The 14,696-nt window shown below is 37.5% G+C and overlaps 1 non-coding gene across 1 annotated transcript; it reads left to right on the forward strand.

Moving 5' to 3' along the window:
• The first annotated feature begins 14,074 nt into the window (after positions 1-14,074).
• LOC120886968 (U6 spliceosomal RNA) lies at positions 14,075-14,180 on the forward strand. The gene has a single exon (XR_005730151.1). It is a non-coding gene; the product is annotated as a U6 spliceosomal RNA (small nuclear RNA).
• Positions 14,181-14,696: the final 516 nt, after the last annotated feature.

The following is a 14,696-nucleotide window of genomic DNA, read 5'->3' on the forward strand; positions in this document are numbered from 1 at the left end:
CAGAGCACTTTTTTTTAAAACACACAGTCAGCTTTTTAATTTTTTTACAGTTCTAAATATTAAGATATATGGCATTTGGGCCTCAGTTTGTTTTCTCCCTGAGCCCTACAAACATTAGTGGTAGAACTGCCTAACTATTGCCCAACACACAGAATTTTTCAAAACAGAAGATCCTCCAGCTCCTAAGCATGGCAGGGAGATATCTGTGATATCTTGGGTTTTATCTCTAAGTATCGCGTTTGAAACGTGCTTTGCAGTTTTGCCCTCAATTATTCATTGTGTGTCACAAAGAGGTAAAAAAAAAGAGAGCAGCTAGTTTAAATGACTCAGTGCACTGGTGAGTCTATGAACATTTCAAGCCAATCAAATTATGAACTGAGAGAGCTACATATTAGCAAAGAGCATCCAAACCCATCAACCACCTATATTTGCATAATCCCTCTACAAAGTTTATTCAAAGTGCTTCCACAAACATTACCTCATTTGATCCTCACAATGACCACATAAGGCAGTCAGGGACAGTATCATTCCCATTTTATAGACAAGAAAGCAGAGGCTTGGGGAAGTGAGTGAGTTAGTATATTGCCTAAAAATATGTAGCATAAATGAAAAAGATTCCTAAGGACTGATATAAATTCTTGATTCTTAAGGGTGCAGGATCCAGGCATATTTTAAGATATACAGATGCAGTTTTTATGTTTGAAAAAGCTACTCTCAGAAAGCACATTTGGCTTCCAGTTCTGGCTTGGCATTGACAAATGTTTCTTGGGATAGCCGTCCAACAGAGGTTAAGCCTCAGTTTCCATCTTCAAGATAAAGGAGTTAAAGGAGATAATCTCTAAGGTTTCTTCCAGCTCTGGTTCTTTTACAATCTATACCCCAGATTGCTTTTCACACTTGTAAAAGCAGCCTTGAAACCTAGGCAACACAGTGGTGTTATATTAATGAGACTTTATATCAAATGGCCTAGGGTGTACATCTGAGTTCAGGAGATACAGGAGCCAAATAATAGTGCATTTGTTTAACAAAAAATTTTCAGGGATTTCAGAATCCTAAAACTCTCGGGATGCCTAGAAGTAGGACTTAGAAAATCAAGTGCCTTGAAATATGATATGTCAAGAGCTTTGTAATGTTTTGAACAACTGATAATTAAAAAAAAAAAAGAAAAAAAAAAGTAAGAAAGAAAATCAAGTGCCTTAAGGAGCCAGATAGGTAGTAGATCACATAGAGACTTGGGGGTCTGGGGAAACTTGAAGTTTCCAACAAGATTTCTTGTGTTTGACTTCTAGAGGGAAGTGTTCTGGTCCCAATCCACTTCTGATACTTTAAGGAAGGCCCACTGGCCTACTGCAATCCCTTCCTCATGCCAAGTCTCTTTTATAAGCTCTAAAGAACACTCAGAGCCCTAGGACATTCCCAGAATCTGTATTCTTTGGATGTTGAAATGTGTATTCAGAGATTATTCTCCAGTAAAACACTTCAAGCCTGAAAAATATGCTGATGCCTAGGGCAGTCTTAACTAGACCCCTCAGCAAAAAAAATTAGTCAGAACTAGACCTGGGTCATTTGGTGTTTGGGATCCCATCAAATTTCTGGGAATAAAATCCCTTTATCAATTCACAAACATGAGACAGATTCCAGAAAATTCTGGGCTCTTGTGATTGAAAGCTCACTTCCCCCACCAACAATGTTATATACATTCATAACACTCTGAGTAAACACTGGTATCTTGTTTGTCTGTCTGTTTTGGTACTGGTGATTAAATACTGAAAGCTTTACCATTGAACTACACCCCCAGTCCCCGCCCCCCCCCTTTTTTTTAATCTTTCAAGAAAGGATCTCATTCAGCTGCTTAGAACCTCATAAAATTGATGAAGCTGGCCTCAAACTTGTGATCCTTCTGCCTCAGCCTCCCAAGTCACTGAGATTTCACGTGTATGCCACCGTGCTTAGCTTTGTTTATTTTTAAAAAAACAATTTCAATTAACTGATTATTAATTTAATGGTTTTCTTTTCTTCTAGACCAGTAAATTCCTTGGAGGAGCTCTTGCCTATCTTGCTTTTGGTTTTTGTGTCTGTTTTACCATGCTAGGGATCAGGGGTTTGTCCATGCTAGGCAAGTGCTGTACCACTGAGCTACACCCTCAACTTGCCCATAGTGTTTACTGTTGAATCTCCAGTATTCAGTACAGTGCCTGGCACACACTAAGTAAGAAATACTATTTAATCAATGAATAAATAACGTCCCATTCATGTAGCCCTCTGCATACAATAAACACCTAGATGTTTTCAGGCATTATTCCTTGAAATGGGGGATAACAATAAGCAATACAAACCAAACTCTACCTTCATGGAACTAGCAGCGAGACAATACTGGAGATCAAGTAAATAAATGCAGTGATTTCAGACAGCATTAATAGCTATGAACAAAACAGTGTATACTGTGAAAGAGGGGAGAGTCAGAGGAAAAACCTGAGCTGACCAATGAATGACAGGAAGCCAGATAGTTAAGTAAAATAAGGGCCAGTCAGGTGAATGTTCCACAAAGCAGAAATAACCAGTACAAAGACCTCGAGGCAGAAGTCATTTGGCTTATCTAAGCTACATGAAACATTGAGAAGATAGTTTGGCAGGAGCATACATGGTAGGAGATAAAGTTGAAAGGTTGTCAGGGAAAGAGCAGGGAGGACCTTTTAGGCCACGATGAAGGTTGGATTCCAGGGAGAGCAGAACTGCAAACAGTAGCAAGAGTCAAAGTTGCTGGTGGCCCCAGCCTGTTTTTCATGGACCCAAAATAATATAGATACATATATAACAGGAACAGAAACTTGAAGTTTCAGCTGCAGTCTTGCAGGTGCTAACTCTCATACTTGCCCACAGGCCTCTGACTTTCAAGACACCTGATCTCAGTGCTGCCTTTCTTTGGCATCAGCTGCAGGAACCCGGCACAGTAGGGATTGTTCATCATCTCACCTGCTCTGGACGTTGGTAGTTCAGTGTTCTTGTGGGGCAAATACTGACTCAACAACACAAAATGTCAGGGTATAAGGTTTAAAACATCATTATCATTATAATCCTGAAAGGAATCAGGCTGCGGTATGGGGACCTGGCTTTAACAGCAAAACTATTTTGGGGGTTAGGCAAGCTTTGGCAGTTCAAGCCCCTCCTCCTTCAGGACTCCCTGATGGGCAAATCTCTTTAATTAACTTCCCTCCGGGATCCTCCCTCCCAGGCTCCGCCTCCTGCCTTGTTCTATATACAATAGAGCACCAACCTACTCCCCTCTGCTGCTGTCCCAGGGCCTCAGCTCTCCTCCCTTGAGTGGCTGGTATGGATATGACCTGGTAGGTACTTGTCTGAAGAAAGGGGAGAATTGAAAGGGGTGATGGGGGAAAAGACATAAAATAGAACGGGATGCATGGGAGGGATACAGGATGCGGGGCGAAGGGATTGAAGAGGCTGCGGAGGATGATAGATTTGTAAGAGGTTGAGGATGAGGTAAAGGATATGGAGGGCAGGGGTGTGAACTTCGTGTAGACCCAAAAAGACACACACAAGCAAGTGGGTCAGCTTTGTCCCTCTATATTAGAAGATATTTAATTCCCTTTCAGCTACCAATCCTGTGATGGTGATGATGATGGTGGTGGTGGTGGTGGTGGTGATGATGATGATTTTTTTTCTGTATCAGAGATTAAACCCAGGGTGCTCTACCACTGAGCTACTTCCACATCCCTTTTTTTTTTTTTTTAAATTCAGGCTAGCCTGAAACTTGTGATCCTCCTGCCTCAGCCTCCTGAGTCTCTGGGATTACAGGCATGCAACACAGTGCTTGGCTCCTGTGATTACTTTGAAGTTTCATATTTGTCTTGGAAACTGGCCTGCGGCCTCTTTCCTGGTATTTATTAGCCTGCCTGCTCTTGCTGCTCACCTAGCATTTCGAAGTTGCTGGTTTTAAGGGAGTAGGGTGTTTACTCCTGAATGAGAAGCCTACATTTGTTTCTCATGTTCACTGAAAGCAGGGCTGATGAAGCCTCACTTACCTCCTTCCCTTCTTTTGTCCATTTTTTATTTGTCCTATTTATGACTGTTCTAATTTAATTTTCACTGTGGCTTTCCCAGGATAACTCTACTCCTCTTTCCTGAAGTCCCAGAAAGCATCCCAAAATCTCCTATGATTTCGGCCTCTGTAACAAGGTTTCTGTGACATAGGCATAGCATGGATTTGGGACTAAGATATTCCTGGCTATCAAAGCAAAACTGAATTCAGGAGCTCACCTATAAAAGGCAAATTAATTTAACAATGCCATTTTGGACCTTTCATGAGCATTTCTTATTCTCACAAACACACTTTTATTAAACATTTTTTATAGAAACCTTCTAACCAACTCATAAACAATCATGGAAAAACAGTGAGACAACACAAATATCCTGTTCCTCAGAGAGAGAATTTTTGTATACCCTGACCCCAGATTGACCAATTTTCAAAAATTACCTTTATTTATTATTACTTTTTTTTTCTTTTTTTGTACTAGGAATTGAACCCAGGGGCACTTTACCACTGAACTACATCTCCAGACATTTTTATTTTTAATTTTGAAACAGAGTCTTTCTACATTGCTTAGGGCCTCACTAATTTGCTGCAGCTGGCTTTGAACTTGCCATCCTCCAGCCTCAGCCTTCCCAGTAGCTGGGATTACAGACACCCAGCCCCTATTTGCTTTCATATTCTGTCTCCCTTCTTTGCTCCTTCCTTCACTATCCCCACCACTATCTTACGACTTTTTTAAATGAATCATTTGAGAGTAGATGGCAAATATCATGGTCTTTCAATGTATAATTCACAATATAATTAGCAAATTACAGACATTTCATTGAAGTTTATTCATTATTTTATCTAATCTATAGTCTATATTCCATTTTGTTAACTGTTCAAAGTGATAAAATTTTTCTCCCTACTGTAGGATTAAATCCTGTCTCTTTCACCACCTTTAATCTGGAATAGTTCCTTAGTCTTTGCCTTTCATGATGTTGACTTTTTTTGCAGGGGTGGGGGGGAGAGGAGCAGCTACTGGAGATTAAACCACTGAGCAACACCCTCAGCCCATTTTATTTTATTATTTAGAGACAGGATCTTAAGAAGTTGCTCATGGCCTTGCCAAGTTGTTGAGGCTGGCTTTGAACTCTAAATCCTCTTGCCTCAGCTTCCCAAACTACTGGGATTACAGGTGGGTGCCACTGCACCAGTTGATGTTGACATTTTTGAAGAATGTAGGTCAATTACTCTATATGACTGAATTGGTTTATCTGGTCTTTCCTCACAAGTAGATTCAGAGTATGAACTATTGGCTGGATTATTACATAGATGATTTTGTATCCTCAGAATGTCACTTCTGGAGTCACATGATATCTATCTGTCCCTATTAGATGGTGTTAATTTTATCACATAGTCACTATCTATTTTTTCACTACTTGTTGCCTTGCAACTCATAAACAATCATGGAAAGACAGAGAGACAACGCAAATATCCTATTCCTCATTAAACTTTCCTCTCCAGATTTAGCATCCATTCTTGTTCAAACCATTCTATATGATGTTTGCAAAACGGTGATTTTCTAATTATTCCACTGCTGCCTCAACATTTATCACAGGACATTCTGTCGTGAGGAAGTCTTCCCCTTGCTCTTCTTTGTTTACAGCTTTGTTGACATGATTTACATACCAGACCATTTACCCTTTCAAAGTATACAGTTCAGTGTTTTTCAGTATAGTCACACAGATGTACAGCCATTATCATAGTTAATTTTATAACATTTCATCACTCCACAAAGATCCTTTCCCCAGACCTAGGCAATCACTAATCTACTTCCTGTCTCTACAAGATTTGCCTTTCTAGACATTTCATATGAATGAAATCAGACAATTTATGACTTTTAGTGACTGGTTTCTTTTTCTTGGGGTCATGTTTTCAAGGTTCATCCATATTGTAGCATGTATTGGTACTTCATTTTATTTTATTGCTGAATTATATTATTTGTTATACATAGGCTTAGGGAGTGACCACCAATATCTCATTGGGTGTTTCTTCTTCCTGCTGAGGAGGGTGTAAGCCACCTGAGAATTTAAGGTCTAAAATAATTAGTGAAGAACAAAGGTCAGAGAGGCAGAAATGTGTTTACAAAAGCAGAGCCCCTGATAGATCCAGTCCACACAAAAGCTGGAATAGACAAAGGAAAGATAGCTCCAATGGTTTATTTAAGGGGGTACATCAAAGGCAGGGATAAGGTTTCAAGGGCAGAGTCTTGCTTCTGATGTCTTGCAGTCAAGAGGTTGATTGACATCTTGGCAGGTCACACCCATCTCAAGTGCTATGCGGGATCTTAGACCCTGAGGAAGAAGTTTACCTGCATAATGTGGTCAATCCCTATGGGAGGTGCCATGGGAAGTTCCCAATGCCATACTTATCCCCTCAGGAGGCTACTATGTGCAGCAGTTCACACATAGCCCACAGACCACTGGTGACAACCAGCTGTTCCTATCCACTAGGCTGGATGTGTGGAGGCCCACACGCAGCCCATGGATGGCATGTGACACATATGTACTTATGAATTGCTATTTTTATTCATTAGGTTATAATCATTATTGTTATTATTTTGATGTTTGCCTTTCCAGATTTGGGACTTTCAGGGAGGTTTCTGTGTTCTTTTGACATTTCCTCATCACTTTTTTGAACAATTTTTTATATCCAAGCTCATCTTGTACCTCCTGAATCTAGTTCTGTAATATGCCTTTTCAAAGAGCCTTTAGTGGAGAAATAGTATTGAGGAAACCCAGATCTGGTGATGGCATGCTCCTTGCCACTAGGGTATCAGTACTTTTCTGTCTGTTATGGCTTAAATATGAGATGTCCCCCAAAAGCTAACATGTGAGACAATGCAAAATGGTTTAGAGGTGAAATGGATCATGGGAGCCTGAAGCTAATCAGTGCATTAATCCCCTGATCAGGATTAACTGAGTGGTAACTGTGGGCTGGCAGGGTGTGACTGGAGGAGGTGGGTCATTGGGGCATGCATTTAAGGAATATATTTGGTGAGCTGGGCTTAGTCTCTCTGCTTCTTGATCATGTCCTGAGCGACTTTCCTCTACCACACTCTTCTGCCATGATATTCAGCCTCACCTTGAGCCCCAAGAAATGAAGCCAGTTGTTTGTGACAGAGGCCTTTGAAACCATGAGTCCCAAAATAAACTTTTCCTCCTCTAATTGCTCTTGACAGGTCTTTTTGTTGCAGCAGTGAAAAATCTAATAAACACTACTCTATTGGAAATCTTGAATTCTCACTAGTAACTCTCTCTATTCTAACCCCTAGGGCTCTTTTTGCCTTCCCCCATTTCATATTTGTGTGTCTCTTCGTTCCCTGTGAAAACCCTAACTCCCAATGATATTATTGCATTTACTCATCTGCTCACTGCTACAATATATATAAAATAGTTTCAGAGTTACTAAACCCATGCCACTATGGAAAGCTAACCAACTAGAGCACAGGATTTGTTTGTAGTTCTTTTTTCCACACCTTGAGTCTATATTCAAAATACTGTATTCACAGGTGAGTTGAATTAGTACTTTTTTTTTTTAAATTAGTACCTTTTCCCTCTTCACTTTAGTTTTATTTCTCAGTTGAAATAGAATTGGGTTCATAGACTCATTTATTTATTTGCCTTCAATTACACTTTGTTGTTTGTACAAAGGATTGAACTCAGGGGTACTCCACCACTGAGCCACAACCTCAGTCCTATTTTGTATTTTATTTAGAGACAGGGTCTCAATGAGTTGCTTAGCACCTCGATGTTGCTGAGGCTGGCTTTGAACTCACAATCCTCTTATCTTTTATACCCCATCTTGCCTTTGTTTTATTCTTTAAATATGTAGAATATGCCTCTAAAAGCAAAAATTATTTAAAATCTATACTCATGTCATTCCCTGACCCATCCTTTCTAACCCATTCCTCTCTTATCCCTTGTAGGGAGAAAATTTTTTTATCTTTCTATCTTTCTTTTCTCTTCTTTTTTGCAAAAATAATGGATCTATGTCTTTTCCTCAAATTTTTTTTTCTTATAAAAAGGTAACATACTTTGTTACTCTTTTTCATTTTGCTTTTTTCCTTTTAATAATATGTCCTGGAAGTCATGCCACATCGGTTCAAATGGCCTTCTTGGTTTTGTTTATTTGTTTGTTTGTTTAAACACAGCTGCATATTACTCTAATAAATACATATACCATATTTTAGTCAACTAACCTATGCTGCAAAGTAACCTTGTGCGTATGTATTTTTATATGTTAATGATCTATTTTTAAATAGATTCCTGGAAACAAAATTTCTAGTTGATGGTAAGCATGTAGGTAGTTTTGATAAATATAGCAAATTCCTTTCATATGGGTTTTGTTTCTCCAAAGACTCTCCAACAGGTTATATTATCATTTTGTCTATCTGATAGGTGATAAATAGTATCTCAGTGTAGTTTAATTTGTATTTTTCTTATTGTAAGTGAAATGGATATCATTGAAGCATAATTTTTTGGTGAACTTTATTGAAGTATAATTGAAATCCAACAAAATGCATATATTTAAATTATAAAATTTGACAATATATAAACCATTACCACATCAGCATAAAACATTTTCATTAACCCCAAAAGTTTCCTTGCAGCCCTTTTTAAATCAATCCTTCCCTCTACCCTTCATCCCCATGCCCAAAGAACCTTGGTTTACTTAAAAAAAAAAAGTAGTTATATTTTTAATTGTTACACAGCAACTGTAATATTTATGGGGTACAATTTGACATCTCAATACATATACACAATGTATAATGATAATATCATGGCAAATTCATTACCTTATTTTTTAGTGTTGGAAACATTCAAAAATAATCTCTATTAGCTATTTTGAAATTTGCAAGTAATCATTGTCAATCATAGTTATCCTACTATGCTATAAAAGATTAGAATTTATTCCTCTTAACCAAGTGTGATCCGCTTTTTGTCACTATAGATAAAGTTTCACTTTATAGACTTGTATAAAAACAAAATCATACGATGTGTACTCTTTTGTCTGGCTTCTTTCAGTATAGTGATATTTTGAGATTTATCCATTATTTTTTATTACTGAATAGTATTCCATTATGTGAATATACATGAACAGTTAGGCTCTTCCTAGTTTGGGAATACTACAAATAAAGTTAGTATAAACATTTGCATATAAGTCTTTGACTATACCTTTTTTTTTAACCTTTGGGCAAATACCTATAAGAAGAATAGCTTATTATGAGTGAAACTGAGCATCTTTCAAATGCCATTTTTCTTCTTCTTTCTTTCTTTCTTTTTTTGTTTTCAGTGCTGGAGATTGAACTCAGGGCCTTGCACATCACTAGGCAAGTGCTCTACAATTGAGTTACATCCCCAGTCCTCAAATGTCTTTTGCCTATTTTTCTGTAAAATTTTTGATCTTTAATTTTGAAGTTCTTTATATATTTGAGATATTAAACCTTTATCTTAATATGTTATAAATATTCTCTCAATTTGTCATTTGTATATTAATTTCACTTAAGGTGTTTTATATGCATTTTAAAATATCTGTGTAGTCTTTGCCTAATCTCTTCTTGATCATATCTTAATTTAACATATCTTGATCATGTCTTAATCATAGTTAGAAATATTTTCCCAATACCTACATCATAGAGAAGTTAAACCGTTTTATTCTATATTAATATTCATTCACTTTTTACATTTAGATTTTTGACCCATAAAGGTTGATTGTGTGTGGTATGAAGATCTTATTTTTCTTAATGGCTATCCAATTGTACTGAGAGCTTAAAAGTCCTTTTTATTTTGTTTTGTTTATTTATTTGAGAATTCACCTTTCTCATTTACTATATTTCTAGATATACTTTTTCCATTTTATTCTATTGGTTGGTCTAATTCACATGTTAGTACCACCTTATTTTAAATACCCTCTCCTCTTCCCCACATTGATCTTTCTTTTGAGGTTTTCTACCTGTTCTCATGTGTTTATTTCTCTACCTGAATTTTATATTAATCTATCCAGCTCCAGGAAAAAAAAAAAGCTTGTTATTATTTCTATAGGGATCATATTAAATACATAAATTAGGGAGAACTGACATTTTGATCTTTGAATATTCTAATCAAGAGCAAGGAATATCTTTCCATTTGGTAAAGTCTTCTTTTGTTAAACAAATATGTTTGAGAAAATATATTTGAAAACTGAACCAGAGATTACTTTCATGCAAAAGGTAAAACCAGGAAGTCTGTTTTACTTTCCAATAAATAAAAGCAGCAGTTTGAAAACAATAGTAGCTGGAGGTGTAGTTCAGTGCTAGAAATCATGCTTAGGAGGCACAAGGCCCTGGGTTCAATCCCCAGCACCAAAATAATCATAAGTTTTACATCCTAATTATCTTTAATTGTGTTCAGGAATCATAAGCATCTTGCTCCGCAGCATTCAAGTTGCTTAATATCACTTCCTTGAGTGTGCTTTATGAAGGACAATTGCTTCTAGATATGAATAATAAGCCTAGTCATAATAAGGCTTTTGTTTTGTTTTGTTTTATGAAGATGTCTTGGATCTCATTGAGTATCTATCTGAAAGCTATGGACTCACTTTCCATCAATATGGGAACTTTACACAATTTTTCTAAAGGTTGGAGGGGAAGACATTGACTCCTTGAAGCCAATCCTTAAGATTCTAGTTTTGAATCCCTGCCCTATGGGTTATACTTTACAGGATTATAGACCTAGAGATGAGTAGGCAATATTTGGATTTGGGCACTTCACACCCTGACAGTAATTCCTATAATTCCTGCTTCTCTCTTCCTTCTGAGGGCTTTATTACTTAATTTGGTTCTAAGCAAGTTTTATTTGGGCAAGCAAAGTCCCACCGAGAAGATACTAAGGGAGTTCCTGGAAAACTGGTAGGAGAACTCCCTGCATTGATGGTTCTATGAATTCCATGTCAAGAATCTAAACTTTAGGGTGGTAGATCCCTTGTTTAGAATGCACAAGGCCCATGTTTGATCCCTAACACTGAAAAAAAAAAATAGAAACCTTAGATTCAAATGATTTATACAGGGCTGGGGCTGTAGCTCAGTGGTAGAGCGCTTGCCTAGCACGTATGAGGCACTGGGTTTGATCCTCAGCACCACATAAAAATAAATAAATAAAATAAAGGTATTGTGTCCATCTGCAACAACAAAAAAATTTTTTAAAGTGCCGCAGTCTTGGCTGGGCACAGAATCACGAGCCACCACACACCTTGTAGATTCAAACAGCAATTCTTCATTCCCGAACTCACACCGGCCTCTACACACGTTCTGGGGAAATCCGAGTTCTGCCGCACAATTCACGTCCCAAAATACTTTCTGAATTCCAGGAGAACTCAACGGGAACTCAGGCAGCAGGATACGCCCTATTCCCAGCAGCAATAACCTTAAACCTGGAACTGCCCTAAACCCAGATTGTCTTAAACCTGGATACTTCCTAAAACCTGCAGGATACACCCTAAACCTGGATCCACCCTCGTCCTTGAGCAGGGTCACCTTTCTCAAACACACATGCAATGTCACAGCGAATTTCCAAAGCAAGTCCATTTAACATGGGGTACACTGGCAAGGAAATTTCGATGCGTCATTCCTATTTGGCAATGGCCCTCAGCATTAAAGGTTTTTACATTGAGGGCTGGAGGTGCAGCATAATGGTAGAGCATTTCCCTGGGTTTGATCCCAGGTTACACCATAGACAGCCACACACAAACACCTCAAGTGGATTTATACACTGAGAGTAAAGTACTTGATGTCATGCCATACATATTCTGAGCATTAACCATATTTGTGATGCCACTTGTTGAGTTTTATTTCCTTCAGATTAGAACATCTCACTGTAGACTTGACAATTCAATTGCTACTGATGTCACCAGTATCCTTCAGATTCCCACAAACACTAAATCCAAATACTACAGTTGGGGCAACAGAGACACCCCTAGAATTCTGGGGAATTATGATCCTCTCCAAGCTACTGGATACATTCCCACTTGGTCTCAGTCTCAAGACCTACATAAGATGCTTGTTGGGATACAGTGAAATATGTACATATAACATCACAGAGTTTACCATCGTAGAGTTCAAATTTTATTGAGACAAAGGGAATCACTCAAATGGAATGGCATGATCAGATCTAATTTGGGGGAGGTAAATCACTGTATTTCAGTCAAGTTGTGGTGGTAGTGTGGAGAGATCTTCTGAGACAAAAAGAAGGCTGCATTAGAGCCACAGTGAGTGTCTTAAAAGACAGTGGCTGTCACAAAATAGAACTAAAGGAATTAGACTAAATGGTGATTGGATACATTTGACATGGGTGGTGGTGGGGTATTGGAACTTGGAGGCCCAAGTCTCTTTCTCCCTAGCTAAATGATCTCATTCAAAGGCATTTTCCGTCTCCTGCCTCTCTGAAACAAAAATAAAAATGTTCTTAAGTCCCAAAGTGCTACTAATATGAAGGCACGGACAAGGAAAAGAAAGGAGAAAGTGGATAGTAAAAACGTCCTTGTGGTTAAAAGGCTGCATTGTCATGATGCTTTATGATTTCTGAGGTATTTGGCTTAACCCAGGCTTTTTCTTTGTTTTCCCAAGCAGTGAGGATCAAATCCAGGGCTCTCTACCACTGAACAACACCCCCAGGACTTTTTATTTTTTATTTTGAGATAAGGTTTCACTAAATTGCCCAAACTGGTCTCAAACTTACAACCCTCTTGCCTCAGCCTCCCAAGTTGCTGGAACTATGGGTTTGTGCACCTTGGTTAAATAAGATTTTTTATTTGTCCAAGGCCGAGGCAGGCTTGCTAACAGTGAACATTTATGTAAAATGTTTTTATTTTCAAAATAATTCTATTTTTATTCTCCTTTTACTCATCCAAAAATAACTTCTTTATTTGTTCCATTGGGTCAAATGGCAGTTTGTTTTGGACCACATTAAAACCATTTTCCAAAGTTTTGCCATGGCTTGAGTTTCCAAAATCACTACAACTTTTGTGGATTTATCAAAGATTATTTATTTTATTATTTAATGAGTAATAACATACAGACAGTAAAGTATATAAACAGTACTAATCTTAAGTGTACAGGTTGAATTTTTGCATATATACATATCCAGTTAGCCACCACCATTTGGTTAAAACTATAGAACATTTTGTATACTTCATGAAGTTCTCTTGTATACTTTTCAGTTTAGTCACTGAAAGATTAATCACTATTCTGACTTCTATAAACATTCAAGTTTTGCTTGTCTTAACCTTTGTATATATAGAATCAGAACTCATTTGTGTCTGGCTTCTTTCATTCGCCAGGATTTGCGAGATTTCTCCATCTTGCTGGAGCTGATCCCTCTTTATTCCTTCTTTCCTTCCTTCCTTTTCTTTTTTTCCTTCTTTCTTTCTTTCATTAGTGAGTGAATCCAAGGTCTCACAAATGCTAGGCAGATGTTCTACCACCAAACTACATCCCCAGCCCCCAACTCTCCACCCTCTCTTTTTTTGAGACAGAGTCTTGCCAATTTGCTGAGGCTAGCCTCAAACTTGAGATCCTTCTGCCTCAGCCTCTCAAGTAGTTGAATTTACAGTTGTGTGCCTGGCTTATTAATTCTTTTTAAATTGAGATGTAGTGTTCCATTGGATAAGTGTACCACAATTTATTTATATGTCTATTCATGAACATTTGGGTTGTTTCAGCTTTGGGATACTATGAAAACAACCATTAAAACCATATATTACACGTATTTGGTTTATAAACCATATAAACACGTATTTAGTTTATAATCCAGCAAATCTATTCTTTACACTTAGGTATAAAGAATAGATTTGCTGGATTATAAATCAAATACGTGTTTAGCTCTGGTAGAAACTAACAAGGACTTTTCCAAAGAGACATTATTTTGAGAGCCCCACCACTAATGTATGAGAGTTCTGTATCCATGAAAAAAGTTGATATTATCAATCTTTTAAATTTTAGCCTTTTGGGTGCTCACTTCAGCAGCACATATACTAAAATTGGAACAATACAGAAAAGATTCAGATGGCCTTGTGCAAGGACAACATGCAAGTTTATGAAGCATTTCATATTTTTTTCTTACTGATATGCAAATGATGTTTATTGTTGTATTGTAATCTAGGACAGTCTTATATCACAACTGTTGCTATGCTACTTGGAAAAAAATGAAAACAATAACAGGAAAGATTGAAAGAAAGCATACCATAACAAGCTAGAATCTTTTATTATTATTATTATTATTATTATTATTATTATTATTATTATTTTAATCTGGGAGCAAAGCGGGTGTTGCAAAGTATCTTTGTTACTTGTGACAACAATCAACATACATAGAAGCTTTGTACAACCTAGAGTGTTTCCAATGACTGTTGCTTCTTTCAAGGTGAAACAGAACTTATTGCACCCTATGAAAAAGACAACTACTTAGCCTAATTGTGTGGGTGAGGGTACTCTCTGTTTCATGGTAACCATAAGCACATATGTGAGCAGATGGACAAGGTCTGCAGGTCTACTTAGGGACCTGTTTTACATGCCTTCCAACCTTATGCCCATTTTTTTGTTTTTGTTTTGAATGTATTTTAAAAAAAGAAA

This window comes from Ictidomys tridecemlineatus, chromosome 5, assembly GCF_052094955.1.
Source record: "Ictidomys tridecemlineatus isolate mIctTri1 chromosome 5, mIctTri1.hap1, whole genome shotgun sequence".
Classification (NCBI taxonomy): Eukaryota; Metazoa; Chordata; class Mammalia; order Rodentia; family Sciuridae; genus Ictidomys; species Ictidomys tridecemlineatus.